This window comes from Carya illinoinensis, chromosome 3 (assembly GCF_018687715.1).
Source record: "Carya illinoinensis cultivar Pawnee chromosome 3, C.illinoinensisPawnee_v1, whole genome shotgun sequence".
Taxonomy (NCBI): domain Eukaryota; kingdom Viridiplantae; phylum Streptophyta; class Magnoliopsida; order Fagales; family Juglandaceae; genus Carya; species Carya illinoinensis.
The window spans coordinates 41,205,969-41,217,768 of record NC_056754.1 but is presented as its reverse complement, the minus strand read 5'-3'; positions in this window follow the sequence as shown (position 1 = coordinate 41,217,768).

Genomic DNA, 11,800 nt, shown 5'->3' with positions numbered 1-11,800 from the left:
GGACTGTAGAAAAACACACGTTCTCCGCTAGGTGTTGTGAGTTGGAATATGATGACATGGTATATTATTCTAATTTCTTTAGAGTATTCGCTTGAGAGATGGCTTTTACAGCTGGAGAAATCTTCTCTTTGAATGAAAAGGGGTAGTTAGTGTTTTCTGTAGTGTGTTTTATGTTTGACAACTTTTCTTTTCTAGAACTAAGTATTCCCATTTAGTGGCGAATTTTTATTTTGAAGAGAAAAAGATTGTACTTCCAGTTTTCTCATTTTAGTAGGAACTTAAGAAAATTAAGGCAATTTCAGATTTATCGATCGAGCCGTATCGTGAGCCGCATGGGGTAAATGAGTTTTGATAGGGACCAAGCACTATAGCGGTGTGCAAAATTCCTACGTGGTAATCGTTTTTATTTAATTATTTTTTATAATACTTTGAAACACACCGATTTTCAGGAGGAAGTTTTTATTTGAAACTTTTATTTATTTTTTATTAATGGTTATAATTATGATTTGTTAAATGTTCGTTTTTCTTCTTGTGCCATCATGTACTTCTCCTTTAAAGTCTCGAAAGACCATTCATAGATTATTATGATGGGAGAAGAAGATGAAATGGCACTCAGGCCTTCGACTTCAACTTCGCAGTCGTTAATGACGGCTTAAAATACATTAGGAGATCCAAATGATTACCATGTGAGTGTGCAACTTGATGCCTTTTATTGTTTTAAAAAAGTGTGTTTGGCGTGCTCATTATTCTAATTATTTGCATTATTGCAGCAAAATTTTGATGTAAATATGTCCAACCCCCCGCTTCCGAGTAATCCAGATAACTTTAGTCAAGAATTTTCTGCTTTTCCAGAATTTGAAGAAAATGTTGGAAGTACCTTTTCTGATGCGGCTGATGGTATTACACAGATTTTTACTTTCACTTTAATGACGCTAATATTGAATTGACGCTAATCCATCCCTATGTTTCCATGTTTAGAAATGTTATTTGATATAGATGAAGATTTAGAGGGTAACACTGCTAGAGGCTACTTGTAATGACAAGATGTACTAGCAGCTATTGTATTCATTTAAGACCAAAATACAACTACTAATTATTTGAATTGTTTTTCCTATTAAATGGGACCAACTGAGTTGGCTGCTTAAATCAGCTAGCATTTCAAGGACTTTCAATTCGATCACTTAAAGCCATACAATGGAACAGTGGAAAGGCTGAATTGTACGTAAATTTCGTGTTTTCTCAAAGAACTTCCAGTAGCTGGAATTAAGTGGAAATTGGAAGTGTCATGTAAATGGCATTGGTTGTTAATTTGTTTTCTATATGCATGGTCTTAGTCGATGTATGCACATGATATATTGGATGAAAGGAGCTGCCAAATTTAAGAGGATAAGGGTCATGAAACCAAATTCTTTTTCATGTGACTATTTTGAGCATCATGTACCAATAATTAAATGAGGTGCTTCCAGAACAATAAGAAAATGTCAATAGGTTTAATTGGGTTTTGCATTTGGTAATTTTTGCACCCAGGCCATGTCATGATTTATATTTTAAACCTGCACTTCAACATCTCCACACGTATGAGGATGTTAATTTTCAGTTTTATACAAGGCTTGATACCAACCTAAATGCATGAATGAATGCTAGAAAATTACATAAATTGTCACACTTGGAACTTCATTGAAGCACACCTTAATTTTTCACAACCTACAAATTCCCCTTTTGTACATCATAACCAAAACATAGGGAGTACAAGTACGTTAGAACCAATTCAAAATTATGTACTCCATACAACGTGTCTTTGAATACATACAAGGCATTATCCAAACCAAGCAAATAGTATTACAATTGTGAGAACCCAATACAAACACAATAATTTCTTCTTCTTTTTTCAAGAGTTCTCTCTCTCTCTCTCTCTCTCTCTCTCTCTCTCTCTCTCTCTTCCCTTAAACGAACTTTGCACTCTCGAAGCAACACGTCATCCCACATCTTCCAAATTTTATTTTCTCTGTTATGAATATTCTGATCTAGCAAATAAAATATATCCGTCCAGACGAAGAATTAACACCTCACATCTCCCTACACACAGTACGAACTCCCAATTAACGGAAAAAAAAAAAAAAAACACAACCCACTAGCAGAATTCGATAATGCAAATATGACAAATTACACAATTGCTTTACCATATCATACTTTGGGCAGGCATAAAATCTCCTTCCAGGATTAGACTTAGTGTGGGATGTCTTAAGTGATGTTTTCAAGCCACACCAACAAGTTGGTGATTCCATGACTTCATCATTAGATAAACATGATGATTGGGATGATGCCATGCGTGATTCTGAATAATGTGACACAAATTCAACGATAGATATGTGTCATTTACAGCACTGAATACATAGCAATAGAGCCTACTGATCTCTTAATAAATAATAGAATCACGAATTTAAATACATAGTAAAAGCCAGTCACACATCAATGCATGCCATTATCACGTGTGCACATGGTAGACAACTGCATGTAAATTAAAACAAACATAATATTCTTCTAAGATTTAAACTAGCTGAAAGCCATTATAACATAAATATGCTTACCTATGATGAGCCATAGCATTCTTTCTTTCCAACTAATAAATAATCATTTTCAACGAAAATGTTAGAAGAATGACAAACTTGCCTCTTTCCTTAGACAGTAACTGAATACATTGTAATCCCTAATGACGTCTCAATGATTATAATCATTTGATATAATCATGCACAAGTTATGAACTTATCACCATACCCCTAACCATACCATTAACAAATTTCAACTCATTCCAACAGTGAGTCAACTTTGGAAAATTCTAACATTGAAATTTATTCTCATTTCAACTGAGTTACCTTGGACTAATTAGATGTCAATTTACATGCATGACTTTCATAGACTCGGTTACACCAAATATTTTTTTTTCATGATTTTTTTACTTTGAATTTTTAGTACACAGCCTACATGACACCATAACTTAAGTGAGATTGACATTTATGAGTATGACTACGTGATGGAAGCTTTCATCAAATATTTATCTAACTGAACCAGCACACACTTTAAAGCTGAAAACGAAAAAAAAAATCCACTTAACACAAAAAATTTAACAAAGATTGAATTTTGGTCAATACCTTCGCTAGTGGCCTCGGATCTCCCACCAAAAATTAAACTTTTCAATCAACACAATCAGAGGATGCGCAAAGTGAGGGCCGACGGATGCTAAAGTTCTGGAATTGAAGGAACTTTCGTGACAGGGCAACGCGAGGGTGGGGGTGGGTTTACTGTTGGGCGACGCGGTGGTGGGGGTTGGGTCTGGTTCGGTTTAGGCCTGGGTGACCCGGGTTGGGGTTGGGGAGGTACTCTACTACGCAGGGAGGGGAAGCGATGGGATGAGGGGAAGAGGGAGGGGAAGCGACTCGGGGAGGGGGGGAAGAGGGAGGGGATGCGACTTGGTAACAGGGGGAGATGGGTCGCGACGGGAAGAGGGAGAGGGAGATGGGTCTCGGGTGAAAGAGAGAGGGGGAGATGGGTCTTGGGGTGGGGGGAGATGGGTCTCAGGGGGAAGAGGGAGGGGGAAGGGTCTCGGGGTGGGGTGGGGGGGGGGGAGATGGGTCTTGGGGGTAAGAGGAAGGGGGAAGGGTCTCGGGGTGGGGAGAGAGCGATGCGGGAAGGGGAGGAGACGAAGACAGTTTTCTCAAAATTTGAAATGAAGTGAAATGAGGGAACACGGGGAATGTGGAACGAGCAGCAGGGATAAAAAAGTAAAATCACCCTATGCCACGTAAGGTGTGCTTCAGCTCAACAAAATAGGGGCTAACGAGAAGACTTTTCGTAAACTAAAACCTTATATGTAACACCCGGGCCATGCTCAGGCCCAGGAGCAGAGCCCACTCAGACGTAGTTTTGTGGTTAGAAAACTATTTCCCTTTTCCCCTTCAGTTTCCCTCTCCCTCGACGGCTCTTCTTCTCCAACATTTTTCTGCCATTTTCTCATCTTCCCTATGCTCTCAAAACCACTCAATGCCTCATTTCAATTTAGGATGTCAAATCATGTTAGTAGATCGTATTCGTGTCGTATCAAAATATGTATATTATATTGTATGGATCATCTCAAACAAGACTCATTAAACTTATCGTGACAAAATCTCAAACTTTAACACGACTCATTAATATAACGGATTAACACGACACGACCAATTAGTAAATCCTATGAAATAGATTAATACGACATGACTCGTTTCAACCCGTTTATGTTAATGGGTTGAACATACCTAAAATTAATCCATTTGATCTGATTAATTTTATATAAATATTAAAATCACAATATCTATAAAAAAAATACAAAACTAACTACAAAAATAAAATTACAATCCAAATAATAAAAATACTGAAATTAAAATTCCAATAATATCAAATATGATAAACACACAAACATAATAAACACACTTGCAAGCCCTATATAGTTAGAACACCAACCCACCGATTACACCCATCACCCATTCCTTCTTCTAACCATGACATTTTAATTATCCTTCAATAAAATCCCAACAGTACCAAATAAGATAAACACACATTGTAATAATATTAATGTTACAATCCCAAATATGATAAACACACAAGTCTAAATAAATGTAGAACTTGAAGAAGGAAGTGTAGTGTCCTCCTTGCTCTTGTTGTTATCCAACTCCATTACATCTTTAGTTAACTCGTCTAATTTCATTTCTTGTGCTCCTATTTAAAAAAATGGCATTAGTAAAGGAATTAAGATAGTATTTACCCTACTTATGATAATTGCCGATCTAGGAATTAAGATATGAAATTCATCATCTTAATTTTGTTATCTTAAGTTGCTGATGCATCACGAGTTATGACCTTTCATTTTATTCATTGTACCATTTAAATCCTCAAAATATTAAGCTTTATGGGTTTTCGACTACATAAAAAAGTCTTAATATGTATGCAACTCCAAAGACTAGATCAGTCCAAATTGCAATTCCTTGAAGAACATACATGTACATGAATTGGTAGTCTTTTGCCCTAGAAATTATAACAAAATAATTAGTAGTGAATTCAAAGTGAGGCCAAAAAGGTGTGATAAAACCATAAAGTAGTAAGGCTAGGGGTGAACAAAATAACCGGTTGCCGGTTAGAGCCGAAATACCGACCTGAACCAATCCTAATTAACCGATCCGAAAAAGAAATCATACGGAACTCAGAAGCTTTTGTAACTGTTTTTGCAAAATGGTTCGAAATCAAGTATTCACCCTATTTTCGATTTCTTCCTGCACATTTTTCCACTATGTGGCCAATAGCTGTTGCCAGTCGGTTGGGGTGGTCGGTAACCACCTCAAGGGAGGCATACAGCATAGCAATACCAAGGGAAACCACATCCTTAGCCTTACACGTGATAAGAAATGTGAAGCCCAGCCTCGTTGTGTCACGGTTAAGCCTCCAACGACCACCAATAAACTCTATCGAGGGTGGTCGGCTGGGGACAGAAACTTCGGCAGCTAAAGTTGTGGCCACTGAAGGATTGGGTAGGCTCATGGGTAGCCATTGTGAGCCCCTCAGGTGGTGGGGCAATGCTTAATGGTTGCTCGTCATGCATGTCATGAATGGCCATTATCCCCGGGGGTTGCTCGGTTGGGAACACCATAGATGAAAAAACTCATCATCACAAATAAGGACTTTCTTAATGTTTAATTGAGTTATTAACAACCCTACTAAAACGTCATTAGAAGAAGCATTGTCTAAAGCCAATACAAAAATCTTGTGTTGAATTCCCCACTTGCATAGCAAATTATAAATTTTTTCAGACAAAGATATATCATTATGTGGAAAACCTTTTTCTGTAGAACCCATTTTTTATCCAAAAAATGTGCTATAATGTACAAATAACAATAAATGTTTATAGAAGTCCACAAGTCAAATGTCAAACTAATTCTACCAGGAGCATTATTTAACATGCATTTAATCTTTTTTTTTTTCTCGATGATACATCTTAACCAAATCGACCTTATCAATATTTCTAGAAATAATTGCAACATTAGGCGCAAATATTGTAATAAAGATCTCACCCTTGAATATTCAACAAACCAAAAAGGCAGTTTATGCTTCACAATAGTGCCTACCAAAATTTCTCTATATTGTTTATATTCAAATTTAAAAGTGCTTACCGAAATAGATCCACTATTTGTACGAACATCAACGAACCAATATCTCATGAACTTCTTCTAGGGCATGTGTCAATGTGACACTTCAAATTTTCGGTTCCATATTTATTCATTGCCAAGTAAGAAGCTCTACATATCTTGCACTTGGCTCATGCCTTACCATTACCTTTATCAGAGTTAGGAACTATCTCAAAAAAACTCCACACGTTTAACCGGTTTCTTTGTTTTGCTTTAGCTTTTCATTTTGAAAACTTTCTAAGTCCAACATGTCCAAGTCAATCAAATCGTCATTTTTGCCTACTACCTCACTCATTTGATATTTTAAAAAAGTTGAACAAAAAAATAGCAACTGATTAAGTACTTAACCATAACTTAAAAAATGGAAATTTAGAAATATAAATCTTCTCATGAGATGCTAATAAAGGTGGCACATATAGGAAAGTAAATTTTCAATAGTTTACTTTGTTTGCAGCACTAAAAAACTCATTTTATGCTCATCAAATTCTATTAAGGAAGATAAATCTTAATTGTTACTTGACCACAAAATGTTGCATGCTTACTTAAGTAAATCTGCTGCATGAGTCGAGGGCCTACAAGAATGTGATGGCTAGGAACAAGAAAAAGATAAACAAATCCTTTCAAGGTCTTCTTGTCCAACCTATATATATAGGTGTCTTGTTGCATATAGCAGCCAATTTATAAAATGGCTAGTTGTTAGTAGTTACTATTATGATAGATAGAAAGATAAATGTCAATACGAGTGAGATTGCATATTGAGGATGAATTGATATAGTAAATGAAAATAAATTGTAGTCTTTGTTGGTTGCATGATTATGTTGCAGTTCCTTTTAATTTAATGAAGAATAATCTAGTCTCTTTGGAAACATGTGCTTGCTTAGGACAAAACTTAAGCTAAACCAGAGGAGCATTAGGAAAATAACCCTGCCACATGGCATTGCTACCCTTGAACATGACACTGCTACCCCACCAATAATTTTAGAAATAATACTATGATGTCCTTAAAGAGAACCAAGAGAACAATATCTGAGATGTTTGTTTAGTTCATGAGCCAAGGAATATTTTCCTCCATTAGAGGGTTGTTTCTGCTATAGATCTTCTTCATCTATTTATTTACTATTATTTGTTTTGCCTCTCAAATCTTTGGAGGCCAGTGTCCATAAAGAACTAGCAACAAGTTTAAGTCTTAATTTCATTTGTCTGCACCATATATTCAATCAAGATGTAATAAAAGAGAATATTATTTTGAATGCCACAACTAATTAAATTGAATGGAAATTACAAAAATAAAATGAATAGAAATTTAGAAATATGACGACTGCAGTTAGGATAGAAAAATTAAGAAGAAGAGAAGAACAAACCTGCACTAAGTTGTTGAACTTGAGTCGTGGCCCATGACTCGTGTGATAGGAGAGAAGAGAAGAAGTAAGACTGTGAGAGATTCAGAGATGGCCTAGGACACCATGAGACAGTTGAGTGGCTAGGAGTTCAACGGCGAGGTTGCGACTAGTGAGGGAGGTGGCAGCGTGGCAGCGAGGGTTAGGGTTTTTTCTAGACTGGGGGAAGAGGAAGAAGATAATGTCTGAGATTGTGAATTTGTGAGGGTCTGAGGGAGTGTAAGACTGAGTTTTGAGGGGCAGAACATAGTCACTTATGGTTTTTTAGTTTTTAGGTATAAGGGTAAAAATATAATTTTAACTTTCTTAACATGTTATAATGGGTTGACCTATTAGTAACCTGTTAAACAATCGTGTCTTAATAAATCAACCTGTTTTAACCCGAACCTAAACCCACTATTATCGTATTGTATTCGTGTTGGGTTAATGGATCATGTCATATATTGCCACCCCTATTTTAATTTATATTTTTGAATTGATAATATCTCTTTCCGCTACACTCGGATTCTCATAACCCTTTTTATTCGTCTTTCCATTCTTGCCTCTCCCTAACTCTCACAAATCTCTTCTCGCAGCCAAAGCCACAACAACCACCATGTAGCACTATCATGCCCCACGTCCTCATTTCTCTAAACAAATTCCCCCTCCACCTCTCTCATGCTCTAGCTCTTTCTCTCTCATCCTCTTCAAGTTGCTACAACCTTTTGTTCCTATCTTAAGGTTTGTTCACTATCGTTGTAGATCACCCTCAAAACCACCCTACGCCTCAAATCACATGATGTTCAAGTCAATTCAAGTGTTAACCACCCAAAACAATGCCTAGCTATCGTGAACCGCCATAAATCACCCCCACGCCTCCACATTTCAGCCACCCTATGACAAAGCAGCACGAATACCACTCAATGCAGCCACTGGGAAGTCGATAGATGTTGCCTAACATGGCTGAGCTTCCATCCACGGCTGCGTTTGAGAATTAATCGAAGTGTTCTCTAGGTGAACCAATCAACCTTCCTCATTAGAGCAGTGCTAAAGATTGTGACATAGAGGCTTCTCCACCACTGATCACAATCGACCTCACAAACACTGCCAGCCACCTAGTTGCACCACTGCAGCTTAGTTCCTCCACACATAAAACCCACATGGCAAGCCTTTGTTTTTATATAAGAAAAATAGAGCAAGCTTTTGTTCTGGTGGTCTTAGTCTTCCAATGTACATTACTTTGGTAACCACCAACGGAAGGCTCTCATAATTGCCATGTGCTTCATGGAGACACAAATGAACTGAACCAAAACCCCTTCACGTGAGAGTAGTCTAGTTTGCTGGGCGTGCTCCTATTACACCTCCCATGTTTGCACTAGTAACTATCACGTCTAAGTCAATCGCGGTGTCCTCCATGCTCGATGCCACACGGACACAGTTTAGCCACGAGATGTCATATAGACACCACCGCACAAAGATGCCAATCACCATGGAAACCATAACCCCGCCACATGGTTCCACTTCCACTTGAAAAACCTCTCATCAATATAATTTTAGTTAGTTATTAGTTCCCTTTGGTTACAGAAGATGAAGTGAATATTGATGGTTAAGATCATATAGTAATTGATTGTTACGACCTATGGTTATCTGGTAGGTCATGAAAATTTAAATAGTCCATAGGCTTGAACATAGGTGTAACAAATTTTATAGGTGGTATCAATTTGTGGAAGTTAGGTTATTTAGGAAAATTTGACGGGACATCGGGAAATTAAAATTTGACACATGAATAGTAGATTTACGACATTATTGTCAATATTATAGACTTGATATCATCTTAGGAATTAATTGAGAAATTATTTAGATTATTTATATGAAAATCAAAATATTTTGGAGAGTGACAATATTTTTGGATTCTGAGGATTTTTAGATATTAAGGAAATATAGATTTTTATATCTCAGGTTTTAATTATGAAGTACGTGTTCATTTGGGAATTTAAGTAAGTTATATGTCTATTTTATAGGTGAAAATTAATATTTGTACGATAACGTTGTAGGAAAATTCAGAAATATTAAAGAGTCTAGGTAAGAAGGGTTCTTATGCTAGACTTTGTATAAAAAGAAATGAATTAAGGTTGATTTATGAAAATGTGCACGATATGTTTTAAAATTAAATGTAACAATAACCTCAGTTATGTGTTCTGCATTACTCATAAAATCTATATAAAAGAGAATGTTTTATGGTATGACTAGTGTAAATATGAGCAATATTTTGACATGCTATTTTTGAAATGTGCAAAAGAGTAAATATGAATTTTGTGAATTTTGTACATATTATATGAAGATGTTCTGAACCCGATTTTGATTAATTGAAAATGATATAAATATGTTGGATTCGGCTTGCGTCCTGTACAAAAATAACAGGACATCTCCTATTACAAAAATCAACGGCCCATATTACATGTTGATCAACAAGTCGAATTCCTAGAGTTTTTTTTATATTTCTTTACAATTTTTTTTCCCCAATGGCACACCATTCCACTCATTTTAGTCAAATCAAATCCTCCACGCTGCCACTTACACATTAAACACACCAGTAATTAAAAAAATAGTCTATTTACCTACTAAACATAAAAACTTATATTTATTTATTTTTTTAATATTTATAATAAATAATATATTACATACCATGACTTAGATAACATAAAAAATGTAAGGATACTCTTATTGGTCTCTTTAAATTTATTTTTAATAAAATTTTGACAAAAAACTTATATAGATAATGCTAAATAATATCCATATAATCTTTATCATACACTCATTTTTTTTTTTAAAAATAAAAGTATATTTTACTATTATAAAAATAATTTTTTTTATGTGAGTCATAAATTTATCTATTTTAAAAAAAAATTACTTAAGATTTGCACGCTTACAACTAGAACTGCTAATATATTTTTGAAGTTATATAGAATTGATGAAATATTTTTGAAGTTATATAGAATTGCTAATATAAAGTCGTTACATTTGTTATGTTATCTAATTCATGGTTTGTAATATATTATTTATTATAAATATTAAAAAAAATAAACAAATATAAATATCTTTAAAATGAGTTTTTATGTTTAATAGGTAAATAGGTGATATTTTTTAATTATTGGTGTGTTAAATGTGTAAGTGGCAGCATGGAGGATTTGATTTGACTAAAATGAGTGGCATGGTGTGCCATTGGGGAAAAAATTGTAAAGAAATAGAGAAAAACTCTAGGAATTTGACTTGTTGATCAACATGTAATATGGGCCGTTGACTTTTGTAACAGGAGATGTCCTGTTATTTTTGTACAGGACGCAAGCTGAATCCAAATATGTTCAGCACTCTGTTTGATATAATATGCATATGAAAAACCTTTGGCATGACTTTTTAATTTTGTTCTGATTCTGTTTTTGGTTCTAATACGATGACTCTGCTTCTATTATATGGTTGTTATATGGTTGGTACCAACATCTTTGATATGAGTTTGCCCACTTTAGAAATAAAGTGATTTTTCTATGTGTTCTTTTTTATGTGTACACTTGGGACTCCGAGAATGAATAAGGGAAAGATTCACATTCTAATATTGTTTGGTTTAGCCACCCGGGATATTACAACCTTACCACGAGTGTTAAACATTGTATATGATATGATATAGTAATATGACACGATACGATATGATATGTGTTAGAGGACATGGCTGTAATAAGTGTAACTTGTGAGGGTATAATCGTTAATTGCATGTAGTGTATATATATATGCTATTGTACATCAATGAATAAATGTAGTGAAATATTTTCCCTCCATAGGTTTCTACATGGTATCAGAGTTCATGGTTGTCAGATGGTGGTAAGTGGTGTACAGTGGTTCATGTCAAAATCGAGCTCATTGTCATCTAAACTCGTTGGAGTGTTCTCCGGTGTTGTATTTGACTTTTGTAGCTAGATTTAAGCTCACCAGTGTTTGTAGCTGCCGAATTCGAGTTTTTCATCGTCCTTCACACATCCCAGTGGCTTCTTTTTGTCATCAGCGGCTCGTAGTTTCTTGTGTCGTCTCTAGTATTGCACACCCAAGTTGAGTTCCCCATCATTGTCTGTGCATTCTGGTGTGTTCCCCATCGTCAGTGGCTGTTGGAAGTGCAACCTATTGCCAGCAATGTCACAAGAATGTAGCATTTGGTTGGAGGGATAA